The sequence below is a fragment of the Conger conger genome, chromosome 1 (assembly GCF_963514075.1).
Source record: "Conger conger chromosome 1, fConCon1.1, whole genome shotgun sequence".
Classification (NCBI taxonomy): Eukaryota; Metazoa; Chordata; class Actinopteri; order Anguilliformes; family Congridae; genus Conger; species Conger conger.
Window position 1 is genome coordinate 19059575 of NC_083760.1, and position 18535 is coordinate 19078109.

Here is an 18535-nt window from a genome sequence, read left to right on the forward strand (position 1 = left end):
TGAACACTGACCACCCTCCGGATGCTGACGACACTACAGTCATACAGCCAGTATTTTTAATTTATCTGACGTGCATTCAAGGCAGCAAACATTGGTAACATATTCAACTTTGTTCTGTTTGCCACAAATGTTAGCTAACGTTAGCTAACAGTTTGAAAAGGTAGTGCTCACCGAACATAAATGGTGGCTGATGGGGAAAACGCAGAGAGAAAAAAAAGACAATTATTTGGCTGGTAAAATACATATTTGTTCTTACCTTAAAAATAAATCACAGGTAAGCAATGTATTAGCTAGCTGCCATTGTAACTGTAGACCTAATTTGCATCCATTTGTATTAAAAAAGCGTTGGTGCCGAACTAAATGTAATGTTCATTTAAAATCGTTCAAACATAGTTTGGCGTGAACATTTGCTGTCTTGAATGCACGTCTGGTCTTACAATAGGTTATGGGGTATGTAGTTTCCCAGTATGGCATTCTCTCATTATGTATGTCTTTCATGGCTTTGTGTTGTTCATTACTCTTACTCAGGAGTCTCTACCTGAACCTCACAAGGGTTATTGCTCTCGGAAACCAAACTAATTGACAAGTAATTACCTAATCTCCTGTAAATAATCATAGGCCTCCATTCATTAAGAGTCATACATAGGATCTGGCATAGATTATACTTAAAATGGACTCCTATCAATTCCCATTGTTCCTCTCTTTTGGCTGAATGGCTACCAAACAAGGTGGAACAGCCTGGAAATTGTATGGGAAAATGTAAGAGAAAGAACAGCAATTAGTAATGAATGACATTTTTAATTACTTTGTTTGAAACCGTTTGAAACCAATTAAAAATTGCCATGACTTTCCTTAAAAACAGTAATTTGGTGTAGGTATTTGGTGTGGAAAGAGTCTCTAAAGACTGATGGTGTGGAAATAACATACCTCAGTACCAGAGCTTGCTATGCCCCCGTAGCTTCCAGCACCTTCTCAGTGATGAGGAGAATTCCTAGGGAGTGAGAACAGAAGCTGGAGTACCTTCAAACCCACAGCTTCAGCGCAGCCCCAGATAAAACGCCTGCCATTTAATTAAGAGGCTTGTTCCTCAGGAAAGCTACAGCACACTCTAACAATCTTAGCCCCTGAAAGGAATCAGCAAAAGGCACCCAATACTGTGCCTAATAACCTTCAAAGGGTCCTTTTATGTTTACCAAGCCTCCATGCTGTAAGGCCCCGGCTCTGTAATACAACACTGTTTACAGAGAAGGGCTGGTCTCTCACCAGAGACATGATTAAGCCAAATTTGTTATTGTTCTGTGGTGCATGAAAACATTTTACTTTCCTTTTTAAAGAAAAAAAGCTTTTTTTTCTCTGCCCAAAGTTTAGAATTAAGGAGGGTGGAGAATGGGAGGGGTCTACGGCTAGAGTATGCACAATAAGGCAAGTTCTTACAGAGGAATAATGAGCTTAATTGAAATTTTAAAAAATTAATGTAAAAAGCTATGAATGACAGAGGAGGCTGTAAAAAAAGAGGCATATCTGGGCACAAGGCTGTCACGTCAGGATAAACTTGAGGCATCACACTCTTCTGCCGAAAGCAGTGCGGTCTTTTTATCTTCCCGCGATGTGCACACACAGCACAAGCAAGATTAGGAGCTCCTAAGATTAGACGCCACACTTAGACACAATGCGGCACTTAAACTATGCAAATCCTGTCTGAAACCCAAGGATATGAGCATTGCAAAATTGTGTTTCGGTTTTCGAGGAACTGTGTAATTCCTAGTCCTCCAGTTATTATACTGTGAATGAAGTCTGGTAGAATTGATTACACAATGAGGAGCCCCAAAAAAACAAAACAGACTGAGCAGTTTGCCTCTATACAGCCATATGGCATTACTCCGATTATACTAAATTTTATGTATATTAAACCAATTCCTTACACACTGACAACAAAGTAGCATATAGTATTGTATCTCTAAGATTTCATTGAGTGGAATATGAATGTGTACATGTACTGGAGGTACTAAACGCTTATACCCTCAGCAACATACACAACATTCAACATCATGGATATTATCAGTTATTATCAGTCATTGATTTTTCTGAATAAAGGAGTAGCAACTGTGCATTTATAGTTTGGAAGGAGAGGGGCATAACAGTTTGTATCAAATAATGTGCATCTTTGCTGCCAGTCAATGCAATGCCAATGGCTGCCTTGAAATGCAGATTGCAAACTGCCATAAGCACATAAAACAATTGGAAAGATACGGATTTAGACATGTTAGAGAATTAAAACAAATTAGGAATTTGTGTCACATAAAACAATGAAATTAAGTGAATCTGTTTGAAGGCAGGTGTGCCGTAATGTTTGTGCAAAGAGACAGAAGTAGGGAGCTGGAGCATTGGGAACACTGTTGATTCAGTTGTTGGTGTAAAGACATACTAAATGCTGTTAATCTTATTTCTGGAGGTTCCCTGTGTAGTGATCACTGATATTCCTCAGGCCTCCGATTATTCTCATGTAATTTGCTCATGAGAGAGAGCACAAGCCTCACACTGCCTATAACTCTTCTGCACTACAAACTTTACTGGGAATGATATAAGGTGTGCAGGTTAATTCCTGTTCCCTCTGGGTACAAAACACAAGCAGCTGTAACTTACCTATAACAATCTTACCTATAAGCCCCTGAAAGGAATCAGCAAAAGGCACCCAATACTGTGCCCAATAGGTAAGATGTTATAACCATAACATCTCTCAAGTCATCCAGCATACAGAAACCTTACGACTTTTACAAATATACATTCTTCTTTTATATCTTTGGAGCAGACATAACCACTGAATAATCTCCTTTTAATTTATTTCCATGGACTGAAGCATACTGGTTGTTTATGAAATTCAATGTCTTCTCTTATTAACAGAGAGTCAAGGTACTGACGTTATTACGGCACTATTACAAAACATGTGAACAGCAACATAATCATACTTCCACAGCATTTAATTCAGACTCTCGTATAAGCAAACCTTGCTATGAATCTAAACTAAACTGCTATTTATTCTATTGATGTCAAAGAGACATTTGTACACCACAAAGGCCTGATACGAACACAAAGCGACAACTCGGGTTAAGATACAAGGGAACTCCTCAGACAGGTCTATTCAAAAGGGAATAAAGGTTTGCTTGTACAGTTGATAAAACAAGATGCGACTGAATGGCAACTGAACAGTGGTGCTCATCTGCATTTAAAAATGTGTTGAGAATTACCATCCTGCCAGAGCAAATCAACTGTAATAAATCTCATCTCATGGAGTCAGACTGGGAGTCAGAAGCCAGAGCCACATATTTCTACATTTCAATATAAACGCCTGAAAGAAAGAATGAAAGAGCACAAGTCTGCTCCTAAATTTATCCAAGTGATTTCTTGGCTGGGGGAGGGTTTATGGAGAAGGCCACCTACCTAAAAGTCAGCTTTACTTCACAGTAATCAGTAAGTAAAACTTGGCAGAGTCAATGAAAAGTACAAGGGCTTGCCTCAGTGGGATAATGCAGGCTATTTTTCTTAACAGGGACCTCCCTTTTCCTTCAGCAAAGCTGGAGAACCGGGTTTTGATATTATGGACCAATTGTAGACCCACGCATGTCTGAACCTATTAAACTGTCACTCTGGATTTACTCACAAGAAGGTTGCAGGGGGGGATTATCTCATCCCACACATGGAGGGAGACAAAAGTAGAAGAAGAAGAAGAGAAGAAGTAGAAGATGGAGATAGAGAAAGCCAAAGAAATGTAAAAGCAGACACTGCTGATAATATTAACCACAACCATGGTAAGCATTTCCAAGCTACTATGCCCACAGTGGGAGATGGAGTGCGAATGTAAGGAAGGTTTGGGTTGAAGATGTCTAGCAGAATCGCGAACTATTGTTCCTCAGTGTACACACAGACTTGTGGAGTGCCTCAGCATGTATTCGTGGTGATGGCTTATGCCTGATTATAGAGTTATCACAGCATCCAAATAACAACCAGCCAGCCAACAAAGCTTGGTTTGGAATGGGTGTGCTGGTTTGCTATGCTTAGGGATAAGCACCAGAATGACAGACCCATAATCGCTGCTGGGACCGATCATCCACTGGAATACAGGCTGGCTTGATGACCTGTCACTGAAAGAGACACGTTTTGTTGTTATTTGGTGTAATTACATGGAAAGTGTCACATTAGACACCCAGGACATGGCAGTACAATGAAAGGACTAAAGAAACTGAGGAGTCGGATATCGCGGATGCGTTGAGCACCTGTCGTCTCTCCCCAGCAAATTGAGTTTGGAGCGCTCGACTCTGATAAGCGACGGCTTTCTCCGCTACAAAACTGGGTTCTTGCGCTATTCTCCCGTGCAATGTGCTCACCCGCCCATCATCACCTCACCCACTTGCACCAAAAATGGTTCTCGAACATGACGGAGCCATTGTCTTGTGTCTTTCCCACTGTACCTGGCCATTCATTTACTGAAGAAGGGCTCTCAAGACAGCATAGCTTGATTGTGGCACCTTGGATAAAAACTCCCTCAGCCTGCAAGAATAGGTAACATAGCATAATATGTAATTCTAAATGGCACAAAGTTATTCCATCTCCGCACACTTCCACAGAATGAACAGTCTTTTTAAAACAATGTTACTGTGACAAAGACACCATGACTACAAAGCACAAAGCATGTAATCGTTTTTATAATATCAGAGAGTATCTGAGCATGTGACATGGCTAGTTCATTTGCAAATTTAGATTTTGATTTTTTAACTAAAGTAATCTGATATTCCTTAGGGTTCAGTGTTTGTTCATGTTCAGCGTATTGCTTTGTTCTTGTAATGTTTGTGTAGCTTCTATTTTTAAATTCCACAGATATATTGAAGGAGTCTCAGCTAATTAGCACTTACATTAATATTTAACGACTCTTGGATTCAGGAACATTAACACAAACTGAATTAAGATATTTGCATTAGGTGATGAAATATGTACCAAAAACATATTAATTTAGCACATGATATCAAAACTCAGACCGCTTAATCCACCCCAGTCAGCAGCGCGTGATAATCTATCCCAAAGCCATATCTGAGGAAAAGATCTTAAAGCCACCTACCTTCCCACTTCATCGTCACATTCCTCACAAAATGATTTAGCATAGGTGGCTAGTAAAACCATACATAAAGTAGGGGAACACCTTGATTGCATTTGGGCTAACGTTACTCAAAGAAATAATGGTTTTGGACATGTGACAACAATAAATGATATATTTAGCGTAAATGAAAATACCGGTATTTTGGATGTTAAAGACCACTGACTACAAATTTTGTGCTGCCTACTTTTCATTGCTGTGAACCTTTTGCAAAGCATATAGTTTGCATAGTGTGGAGTCGGACGAAGACCTTTTATGTGTGGCTTTAGCGTACAGTCCACGGGTGCCTGCCCAACCAGATCAATGGAGCGATCAGCCACTTGGCACTGGTAGGGTCTGGATTGGATCGTAGGTCATGAGGCTCATGTATACATCCCTGAGCCATCCGGCAGCCAGTATTAGTTTTTAACCTAAAGCATATACTGTAGTTCTCAACATTTCAATAATGCATTATGGTCATTAGTGCTTGCAGTGGCCCATTGTATTTTATTTAAATTTTATTAAATCAGGTTCATTTTACTTTAATATTCCAGTAGATATTGATATGCATTTTGTCGTCATCAGAAAACTAGTTTATATTTATTTACAAATGTATCTTTAAGACAAACTAGACACTCAAAAAGAAAGAGGGTGTATTGTAAATAGTAGGGTTGTTTGGATGAATACTAAAATAGTTGTCAATTATGTTTGCTCACAGAAAGGATCTTGTTGACCCACTCGAGGATCATTTCTGCATGGCATATCAATATTTCAAGAGACTCTTATCCGATTTTGAGAATCATCTCTTTATCCAAAGTCTGCCTGAATCTGTTACCTGTGGTGCATTTGATAGCATAGTCACTTTGCTTGCTGACTAGTACTCTCAGAAATAAAGGGACAGCGGAGGTACATTTGTGTTGTCTTCATGGATCTTTCAAATTTCCCAAATGTAGCCTGAAGTATGTAGTTCTCTTTTGGTACAAATGAGTATGTTTTCCAAGCAAATAAAGTACAAATGAATTGTATATATGCTGGCTAGGGGTATAATCATTTGTACCTATAGAGTACTGCCCCAGCAACAAGCATTTGCACCTTTTTAGGCACTTTATTTCTGAAAGTGTACCTATCATATAAAACAAAATGTTCATAAATGGCTAATGCACACTAACTTAAAAAAAACTGGATCTTGTTAACTAGCTTGCAGGTAACTACAAACTAGTATTACGTAATTAGACATAAATCAGGCCCATGTGAACCTCTAGTTCACGCCTTTATTTTTCTTGTTTCCCTCTCTACTGTGTAATCAAAAGTAAAATACTGCTGTAAGCATTTCACCAGCATTTTTATATGAAGTTGAAATATGAAAATATTATCATGTCAGTTTTAGAAGGCAAGTATTACAGTTTACAGTAAATATATTAATTTTTTTACTGCCCCACCACAGAATTGGTACACCCTATCTATTAATTTCCGTGAATAATAAATGTGGCCGCTGGATGTGAATTGCATTTAGAGCAGTCTCTTAACAGCCCTGCGTGATTGTAGTTAAAGCTCAGCCTGGTTGATAATGATGATGAAGTGGTGTGTGGGTGTGTATCCCCAGTCCTGCTTCAAGGACGTGCTGTGGCAGGATTTATGACACCCTGGTACCGAGAACCCTTGTGTCCACATAGAACTCCAGTCTGCTGACGGTCCGCTCAATCACCAGCCAGTATGCAGGCTGATGTCATCTTTACCCAGCTCCCCCCACCCAGGCCGGGGTGTCCCACGGCTGTGACATATGAGCCAAGCGCTGCCAGACAGTTGAGAGATGAAGATTACTGGTTCATTCGTGGCGGGAGAGCAGCCCCACCACTGATGACCAAAGGGACTGTCACCCAATGCAGAGTCAAGTTGGACTGTACCAACAACAGCCTACCACCCACCGAGCACAAACCAGTCATCAAGTCCACCTGGTTGGGAAATCCAATGTCTAAATATTACCAGTTTTGTTTATAATGCAAACTGAAATAAATTGAATTAAATGATCTGTCCCAAAAACAATTATCCATAAATTAAAATAAGCAATTTACTGTATCTGTAAAACACCAAATGTGCTTGTTTATAGACAGGATGTAGTTGATACACACCCCCCCCCCCCCCCCCCCCAAAAAAAAGAGCACTGCACTTGAAGTCAATTCAGATTTTGTCCATTTCTGGCACTGTAAGTAATACTGAAAAAAATTTAACCATGACCAGATAACATCAGGCACTATCTGCCTAGCTAGACACCATGTTTCAAATGACCAAGCATGGTGCAGGGTTTCAAAAATTCAGCATTCCTGTTTGCCATTACAATAAAAGGCTGAGCCAGACTCGAGACAATCACATGCTCAGGGAAATTCAATTCTAAACAGGTGTATTATAATTGAGTTTGGAGGAGAGAACCCTCTCAGGCAATCGTCCTCTTCCTCCACTGACAGTACAGAGCGATTTTAGTTTAGCACAAAGTAGTTTAGCAGCACCGTGCATAGGTGCAGAGCCTGAGGAATGAGTGCGTAATCCCATTACGCAGATTTACCACTTTAGCACTTAGGGACTTGAAAGAGTTTTGAGCGTCTGAGGGAAATGGAGGCACAAGAAAGGCAACTGGGTGAGAAATGGCTGCTTTCACAAGCCGGATCCAGGAGGGAGAGAGCAGCAGGAGCTGCAGGACCTCCTTCTGCCACAGTCTTTCCATCCTTGTCTCTACATGCTCCCCTAAACTTCCTGGCATCACATCTTTCTTCTTTTTTTTTTCCTTTGAGGAAGACACACAGCAGTAAAACACCCCCCCTTTATTTCATTTTTTCAATTTAATCATGGTAAAAAATGAATTAAATCCAGATGATAAGGTAGTAAATTTTTTATATGAGCTGTCAAAAGCCGTAACTCAAGGGTAGCCGCTGGTCCCTTCTCCTCGAGCGGGAGAGATGCCAAACTTGCAAGTGGAGATTATGATGTTCCTCTTATGAGGGGGGGGGGGGTGGAGGTGGGTGTGTGGGTGTGGGTGGGGGTTTGGTTGGTGCTGGTGGAGGAGATGAATTATGGAGCCAGTCATTCAAAGCGACCCCTATCCAAGCAAAGTGTTTTTAAATCTCGCACCCGGTCGATTCGCTCCCCTTGGAGACTACTCTCCCCCCACAAGTTGGGTGGTGCGAGTGGGTCTTGTGCACAAGTTATTGATGGCTTTATCAGGGCCCGCTACTCACGATGCATCACCTGCCCCCTTACGTGTGTAATGCTGACAGCAAATATGATAATGGTTGTCACAGATCAGTGGGAGAACTGTTGAACCATCACGGCGCAGAACAAATTGCATTTTGCTTATTTATCCTGCATAATAGCCCCCTCGGCAGACAACGGAGAGGCCAGCCAACCTTGGTGCTATATTTATCCATGGCTATTACAGGAGAATAGGTGGGGGAAATTCATATGCAAATACCTCCGATGACGCCTCACAATTGTTGTGAAGTGTCTCTGAATGGTCTCTCTGGCCTACTTCAGTCAGCTCCAGACGGCAGAGGTCACCCTCCTCGTTCCCTGTGTTTGCTCACCTCCAGCCCCACTGAAGACAGCAGCAGCGCATATTTACTCATCCCTCTGTGGAGGATTGGCTGTGCGTCCAGTGCAAACACCAGCACCATGTCCAGCAGCACAGATAAACTCAGGAACCCAGACACACTTGAGATCTGAATGTGACAAGATCTACACCAAGCCATAGGGGAATATCTAAAGAAGCAGACAAGGAGTCATATATAGTAAGCACATATGGATTGGTGGATAAATAACATAAATAGAGGAAACATGACTTGTACGAGGCTTCATCGGATTAATCATTGACAGCCAAGTGCAATGCGTTTACTACAACTGAAAAATACTGGCTACAATTATGTTGTGTCATTGACAGGTAGCCACAAATTTCAGCCAAAAACATCCTCAGGGCAGGACATGGGTGTCAAGTTGTTACTGGGCTACGGGGCAATGCCATATGCAGAGAAGAACAAATATTGGGTGTGATATTACTTTTGAGTAAGACACTCTAATTGAGTTGGGTAGTTTCTTAACTGGGGCACTATGAGGAATGACATAAAAAAAAAGTCACCATCTCTATTTAATAGCAACCTATAATTCTGTATAATAAATCTCATAGCAAAATGCCACAATATATTTCCAAGTCCAAATTGGAATTGAAAAGAGATCATTTTATGTCATGAGAACTCGGTTTCATTTTCCTTGCAGAAATGTCATTCTGAACAAAGGAATTTCAATGCCAGAATTATTTTATGAATTCAGAATATGTTTTGTTGCTATCCTTCAAGAGGGCACCTTCAAGCCTATAATGTCCAATGTGCTGTTTTCAGTATGAAAAGTGTCTATTATGGAAGCCAACCAAGGAAAAGGATTGCGCTGAGCAAATCAGGAATTTAACTTGGCCTCTTTGAGTGAATAAAAATCCGCATCATCCCTTTGCAGCAGAACAGGCGCAGTGCAGGTCTGAGGAATGCAGATTTTTGAGATAAAAGATTATGATCTTACAGAAACAGGAGAAATCGCTCCCAACACATCTTCCTCAAAATCAAATATCTGATCCGGGCACCTATTTTTCCTCCTTTTAAAATCTCGTTTAACCGTCGTCAAACACCTGCGAAGTGTTAGCATTCCCCGCTCAGGGCCTCCTTCATTTCTAATCTGTGGGCTAGCTATTTACTGTGCGGCTGCATGGAACCCCAAAGCAAACGGGAAGCAGGGATCTGCATATTCAGGGCCTTTTAAAAGCCGCACGCAAACAGAGCTGACAAATAACCCCATGCTGACTGATTACTGGCACTAGTCTTGAAATCCTACAAGGTGTGTCCTTAATTAATTTCCTGGTGGTGTTGTCTGTGCAAATTGGTTTCGTACGGAACCTCACGAGCGGATGCTAACAACACAACGCGGTGAATCTGAAGACCTCAGCCTAATGAGTATAAACAAGCCTGAGATGTAAGGCACTGGCTAAACATATCCCATCTCTATAACTACCCTACACAGGAGTCTGGGGAGCTCTAATGAAATGTCAGGCTGATGCTGAGCATGGAGACTAGGGTGCACAGACACACAATTTTGTCCCGATGGTCATTCATCAACAGAGGAGCAAACTCATTAACGAATTGAATCAATTATTTCATTTAATCACATAGTGGGATTTTCCATTCTTTTGACAGCTAACTGAAGCTGCATAAAGCTTCGCAGAAAATATCAAACACACGACGACTGCGTGCTAAACCATTTCTTCAGAGGTTGTTTAAAATGGTGTTCCACAGAGACAAATTTGATGTCTGTCGAAGCTGTACCACTGGGACCTCTAATACCTGATGTGTGATGTGTGTGCATGCTCCCTCTGACTGTGTCACCCATGGAGAACGGTGATCAAATGGGGTAGTAGTTTGGTGGGGGTGTTTCAAGGTTTATCCAATCACAAAACAGAAGAGAGCAAAAGAATGAAGCAGGCTGGCAAATGCATGTCTACAAAGTAATTCTTATTCATTGAAAATTAGATGGGAGCAAATATGAATTTAATTTTTAATATAAGAAATCTGCTTAGAGGTACTGGCAGCCAGCTCGATGATAGCTTCACTCCCAGGGGAATGTGCTCCCATTCAAAGAATAAGATGGAACCCCCCCTCCCTTTTTTATTTCAATAATATACAGTGTTTATATTGAAGAGAAGCAGTACAGTAGATACAGTGGATAGACATATACCTTAATTTGTCTTGAGATTTGCAGTCATTCTTTTTTTGTAATAACAACCTAGCAATAAAACACATCTAAAACCATAAACACATTTTGGTTCACACATATTTGCATATACAGCACTACCTTGAAATTAAAACTGGAGGGTAAATAATTTCATGGTATTTTTTAAAGATAACTATTCATGCATATGATATTACAAGTGGTGCACTTGGTATAGTTCTTTCCTTGTTGATATTTATGCATTTCTTTGTATTGTTATAGAAGGAATAAAGAAAAGTGTACTTTTCAGGACTTAATCGCTCTACAAATATAACTATCAAAAATGCTGAATTAGTAAGCAAATAATTCCTAACAGAAGTGGATCCTTCTTTCATACGGGTTCATTGTTATCCATCATACTGTCCCAGTCACACTTCTGGCAGCTCTAAGCCAAAACCAATTGCGCACAATGAGCACTTAATAAAGAAGTGATACATGAAGGATGAAAGGTTGCAAACAATCTCATCTGCAGTCAAACAATCCTGAGCCGACACAAGATTAATTTCCAGAGAAAATTTGATCAATCTCCTATACTATGTTTCCTCTGCATACGCTGACGTCCTGGGAAGTCCCATTACTTCAAATGTGCGGTGACCTTGCGGATAGTTATAGGTGTGGGGTCCTAATCATACACAATCTTTTTGTCGCAACGCATCAACATCAAACCATGCTTGCATTTTCTATTTTTGCAAATTTGCTGTATTCAATCCAGTAGTGTCAACTAAGTATTGGAGTGTATGAATAAAACAAGACGTATCCCACCATGTGACATAAATGACTACAGAAACAGGGAATAGGAGAAGCAGCAGTACTGAACGGAGGGCTGAGGACATGGGAATGAGGGATATCCTGTATTGTGCAGCGAACAAGCCATCATTGAGGCACAAAACAGAAGGAGCCTGTCTGCTCAGTTTCACCGGCAAAATGCTTTCCGAAATGAGCGATTTGTCCGCAGCGCTGCGTGTGTTATAAATGTTATTTCCTGCCTCCCCAGACGTCTTTAATCAATTACAGATTGTATCCAGGAGATTTAATTCAATTTCATGTTGCTACGGAGCAGTTTTGGGGCTCAGCACATTAATCACACCATTATGCAGACTCCAAAGCATGGGAGTCTGCGTGTTTGTCAACCAAACAATCAAATCAATCTCACAGCCCAGAGACCAAATCCAAAACACGCAAGCCCGTTCTTCCGGGGGGCCTTGTGTGTCTTTCCTGAAAGCCGCGACACACAAACACGATAAAGATTTTTGTTCGGGACGAGTCTTGCGTCAAATTGCATTTCTGATGTTGCATAAAAGGCACATACTGTAGGTCATATCCCATAGGCGTGTTAATACAAAATAAACCATCTACAACGGGGAAAATCTCACTTACTAAAATATAATTCAAATTCTCAATTCAGGCACAATCAACACGCAGTTCGAATGCCTCAGAAGTAATAAAAAGAAGGGGGTTTAAAAGCAATTACTATTATAAAAAACATTTAATATGTTTGAAAGAGAAAGGAATTATGAAATTAGAACCAGCTGCCCACAGATTGAATTGAAATTTGTTCCAGTTTTTCTGTAGTAGAGTAAGAATGGGATGGAAGCACGGAGCAATTATTCCCCTTTTCTTTCCAAGCTTTCTCCTTCTCCGGAGTGGACAGAGAGCATTTTTACCCCTGGAGATAGCCACATGCTGCTATACCAGGGAGAGGAATAAACAGCGTTCCTTTGTATGGTTTATGAGTTGGGGTTCATCTTCCTTCTTGCCTGAGGACCCAGATAAATGTCTCTCACAGTAGGTTTTATTACTGTGAATATCAACACTCTGAAAACCATCTGTTTCACAGGCCTGCTAGCGAATTAAAGCCATCGCTCCCATCTTGATGGGAGTCGTTCCTCTTATTCCCAGAGAGATGGATGTTTCTGCTTGCCGAGTGTTAGTTAAATTATACCACCTATTTTAAGTGTGTGGGGGGTAGGGAGGATTGGTCGTGATGGGACTGAACATGAAATTATAAAATATAAATATTTCAGTAGAAGGCAAACCTCCAGTCAGCTTCAAAGCTTAAAGGTCTCTTGCTATTTAAACACGAAGGGTCATAATTCAGACATCTGGGATTCAGGCCAAGATGCTTATCTTTGCTACTATTGAATGACACTGACAATGAAGACTGCTCGTGTTCAGCTCTAGCCTTAGAAAATGCAATCACTGTTTTGAGTTCCATCAAACCATCACATAAGTGATTGCAGACAATTTTAGCGGAGGAGATTCTAGGATTTTAACCACCAGTTCAAAAAGTCAAAGAGCATACAAAGAGCATCCTCTTCTCTTGACAGGGTTAACGGAGTACAGTCAGAAAACAAATATTGAACTCAACTAAGGAGAGAGCAGCTAACGATTCCCTTCCCTTTGCCTCCCCAAGCAATAAAGACGTCTGTGTTTTAATTCATTGCCTTTTGTGTATGCGCCTTCCAACAGTGTCAGTTTGATTCCTTTGTTTTCGGCTAATAATGATGATGTCATAACGTGGACTTTAAGACCCTCTCGAGAGTGGCAGTGCTCCTGCAGTGTGGCGCAATGAAGGCAGAAAACTCAAATTTTTGCAACTCATTTTTCTCAACCAATTAAACAACGGATGGCGTTGGGGTGGGGATTTACGTTTAGCCACACTGAAAACCGAACAAAAATCCCAGCGGAGGCCCCATTCAGAGCTGCCTCATTTCACACAACAGAGTCGCCTATTTGCCATATCTCCCTACTGTAATGATGATAATGAATTATTACAAATTAACATTAATAGCACTTTATATCTCCCTCTTCACAGAATTGTGAGACTCATTCAGCAGGCGGGAAACCCCAGAACAGCTGTAAAACAAGCATAGGGTGGAAAAGCCTGCTTGAAGAATCAGGAAAATGAAATTACAGAAAATATGCGTATTATTAACTATGCACTGCTGCGGCAGAAAGCACTCAAAGTTCTCCTCAGTTTTGCATTGCCTGCTTGGTATTGCATTACCTGCTTGATTGGAACAGTTCAGGGCCGAGTAGAAGAGGGCTGGTCTTATCGACCGTGTCACATGTGGCCTGTGTTCGCCTGCAAACAAAAGCACGGAAAACCAGAAAATAGGATTAGAGCAGGTTCTCGCCTTCATCCAAAGCAAGGTCCTCTCTGAGGAAAAATCCATTCAGCCTGGCCCACTCACTGAGCCTGGCCAATAATTAGCCTATTAAAATGTAGATCCCAGTACAAGTAGGACAGGAGTATGAAGATCACCTCATTCATATTTAAAGCCCCGAGCATACATGTCACAGTGGATTAGTCCATCTTCCCCCGGAGACCCGAGAACCTCGTCCCAGCCTTAGCTGAGCAGAGAGACATGTATCGTAATCTTCAAGCTGTGGTTACCATGTGTAATTCAGTAGCAGGTATTACACTGGAGAGTGACAATAGGGCCGACTCACCAAAATCATTCATCCTTTTTTACAACCTTCTGCTCAGTCAAATTTAATTCTTGCCTACACTTGTGATACAGCCATTACTGCATGTTTTTACTGTGTTGCAGCCATTTTTGGGCAAAGTTTTTTTAATGTGAATTGCCTATTGTGCATTTATGGTATCAAGCAATTAATATTTCAATAGAAATTGTCTTCAACATAACTTTCATTCCAACCATTGGTCAAAATGTGGCTGTCGCACAGTAAAGAGCAAAGAAGCAAAGTTTCAGTCTCTTATTTGAAAGCCTGCCAAAGTCAGACAGACATGTTATGATCTCATTCACTCTTCTACTGTACGTGAAATTGGATAATAACCGTAACTACTGTTTACCCTTTACTCATTTGTCATTAGCGAACCCTCTCGGTCCTATCATATGGCACTATCATAGCACTGTTCATCAGTCTGGATGAGAAAGTTTCCTCCCGCTGATCGCTGGGCATCATTGCGCTGTTATGCTCATTCTTCTTCTTAACGGATGGCCCAGGCAGCATCTGCTGAGTAACGGCGTCGTCTGTAACAATGGCGACTCATCTGCAGTATCACCCTAATGGAACTGCTGAATTAAGCTCTTAAATTTTACCATCAGCGCTCCGTGAGAAACGGGCCCCGCTCGCGCTCACTCATTCCGGTACTTTCCACAGACACGGGGCTCGGCTTCCAAATGAGTTTCCCTTCATCACTGCACATTGTGCACGGTCTGCTAAAGCTCAGATTGTAAAGTTATGATCCTTTTAAAGATACTACATCAAATGGATGACAGAGAAAGCTATGGGATTGTGTAAATCCTCAAAGCTATTGTACCCATGCATTCCTACATACACACATACATTTTTCTGGTCATGGTTTTTTATGTACTGTATATTCATAATGTAGTACAGTTGTTGTTGCTGTTTTCACATAGCATATAATTTATCCAGTGACTTGAGTATAGATATGTTCATTGATAGACATACAAATAGAAATGTAAATCATCACTGAAAAATCATAAAAATAGCTTTAGCATACAAACTTGACACAATTAACATGAATATTATGATATCAAAAAAAACACCAAGAGATTAATACAATGAGTGTTCCCCATAATAAAATAAGTAAATATTTTTGTGAAACTGCAACGAATACTATCAGTGCTTCAGTGCTTCTGAATTTATGATAAAACATTAAAAAATGTTTCTTTTTCTTTGACAAGGTAGATGCCAAGCAGTGAGACATTGCTGTCCACAAATATGCCCCAACGTAACTAAATGTGACATTGTGTACACAATGCGTGTAACCGTTAGATGGAACACAATGTGAGGGATTTAAAAAAAGATAAAAAAGATTAGTATAATTTAGTCAGATTGTGAATATTTAACGACTAAGAATTCTTTTTTTTTTTTTATTATTCCATTTTTGCTTAGGTGAATTGAGATGAGTGCTTGTGAACAGCCAAGTTTGTTCTGTATGTGATGTTAGCATTCAGTAAAGTAGCTTTTATTGTATCCATTTAGCAGTATTTCTCCAGTATCTATACCAAGGGTCTCGTACTTCAGTCCTGGAGGGCTGCAGCGTCTGCCGGTTTTATTGTTTAATTTTAGTCAGCAGCCAATTTAGGCCTTGCACACAATATGTGTGAACTCTTTAGCCAAGCAATTACTTCAATTAAACACTAAAGTGCACAAACACATTGAAAATCAGCAGACACTGCTGCCCTCCAGAAATTGAGTGTGAGATCCCTGATCTACAACAAATATCAAACTTCTGCATCTTTGTTACATTTCGATTAGCAAACCCCAGGAAAACCCTTCCAATTTAAAGGTAATTGTTTTCTTAGCCTGCCAGATGTGAGCTTTGTTCTTTTCCAAACCCTAATTCACTAACTGATAATTACAGGAGCAGTATCATTATTATCAGACAGAAGTCAGAATACTTCTAATACAAAAGCTAATCACATGTTTGATAAGTACCACATATAAAGGTACAGAATATAAAGGTTAACTAATGAACATTTCCGAAAGGCACAAGTCCTTCACAAAGAAATCATGGGAGTGTCATGACAACGCATTAATACACAATTTAATATAGAAGCTTACTCAGGTATCACAGGTGCTGGCTATAAGCAACAGATTGATGATTCAATATCACCAGACAACTCTCCTCTGAGATCAGACTAGTCTTCTAATTTATTTTTAAGCAATTGCACACTTCTAATTACCGACCATAACAATCAGGAGATAATTATCATTGTAAAATTAAGTGCTATTTATAATCCATGCACCTACTTATAGCTAGATGATTTATACTTACCCTGTCAGTAAATATAATGTGTAATGGTCTCAAACATCAATATAAGTACATACAGGACTCCATATTTCCATTAAGCATTGTTATGCAGTGTCAGGAGAGTGATAGTTTATTTGTATTGACCTACCACCTATCCTTAACCTACCCAGCAATGCTTTAAATAAACATTTCCCCACTGCATTCAGGCAGGGGACCTCCACTTATGCTATGCTACAAATTCAGCAGTGAATGTTACTTAAAACATTCACAGCAGACAGTGAATTGGAATCTCATTGGCTCAAAGTCAACGAACTAACCCAACAAACATCGATGCACAGCATGTTAACCCAAACCAGAATGGTCAAGGACCAAATGCTTGGGATGGTGGAATACTATGCCTTTAAACAAAACAGAAAGGTTACATCTGCCCTCACCCATTTGCAACAAGTTCCCGCTTGACAGTTGGTGCAGGTAAACAACACACTGGAGAAGGGGATTGTGGGTGTCAATGCGAGTGGCAGGCAGCCAGGGGCGCTGATGGATAGTTAAATCATGGCCACTAATGTGGCTGCACAGGCAGTCTGTTTGAAGCCAAAACACTGTGATGAAAAATTTACATTCCACTTTGCTTCAATCAATACCCCATTAGGCTTTAATCAATCTGCTATTAAAAGTCTTTTCCTAATGCAATCATATAGCTGAAGCTATATCCCAGCATGGCTCTCCAAACATGCAGTATTTTATCTGTTCCAGGCACAGCCATTGCAAGCAGCGACTTTAGCTGGGCACAGACAAGAGTCTAGTCACAGGCCGAACCTGACACACAAACACAGCAGCAAGCAAGGGTTTTTATGAAGTATGAACCATGACCTTAAATTCAATTACATGCAGCCGCACTGACTGTCAGCACATTTCCCTTTGCCAGTCTTTCAGAAGACAGGGCAACAGAGGTCACAAGTACAGGGCAGTAAGAGCAGTCATCTGGCAGTCGGAGGGTTGATCCCGCCCTGGGTGTGTCAAAGTGTCACGGGCCATGCTGCAAACCAAACAAAACTTTCTCTCAGAAACCTGTGTTCGCTATAGTTAAATCATGGAGGTGTCATGAATACAATAGCAAGAATGCAGAAAGAGATGGAAAGTAACCACACTTCATGCGGTGAGAAGGCAGGCATCTGACTAGAAAGAAGACAGTGAAAGGTCAGCAAAGTTGTCCAGTGAAAATGGACATCTCAGAAAAGTTCAGTGCAACCAGTGGAAAGTTCCCACATTTGTTTTCCGAATGTGGGGGAATGTTTATTGTGCATTTTCTTTTGTGTAAGCTTAGCCTCTATAATGTATAATTTGAGAGACTGAGCTAGGGGAACGATAGCCTGCCTAGCCTATGACAGCGTATGGATGGAGGAAACTACTGCGCATGCGCTACGAATCGCTAAAGGAAGCATACACCCTTGCACCGTGGACATTCGTGATGGTAGAAGTCCAAACACGAGGCCCATGGTTCCACGCATTCAGTAACAGAAGTTAGGTCCCGGGTCAGTTTTATTAAACGAACATTGGCTTCGTCTGAGTCGCAATTCAGTTGCAAAATTAACTAAGCTAAGAAAAGCATGGAGACGGCCGCCGGCCACATAAGTCACACAGTGCGAAATTAGCGCTAAATTAGCTAAGAGAACGATATAATAGTCTACCTGGAATTGTTGGCTACGCGTCTCCAGCCACATCGGCGGCCCAGAGGATGAGTTCCTTTTTCCTATCGGCGGGGAGGGAGTAGAGGATCGGCTGCAGCGCTCTTCGGTTCCCAGCTTGGCAGGCTGGTCGCCATTCCGGCTCATTTTCCTCCCGCGTCGTCAGATATGCTTTGTATA

The 18535-nt window shown here is 40.9% G+C and overlaps 1 long non-coding RNA gene across 1 annotated transcript; it reads right to left on the reverse strand.

The window, feature by feature from the left end:
- Positions 1–951: 951 nt before the first annotated feature.
- On the reverse strand, positions 952–18501 carry LOC133107645 (uncharacterized). Its single transcript, XR_009704607.1, has 3 exons — positions 18359–18501; positions 13929–14006; positions 952–991 (listed from the first exon to the last, which is right to left on the reverse strand). It is a non-coding gene; the product is annotated as an uncharacterized LOC133107645 (long non-coding RNA).
- Between the last annotated feature and the right edge of the window lie 34 nt (positions 18502–18535).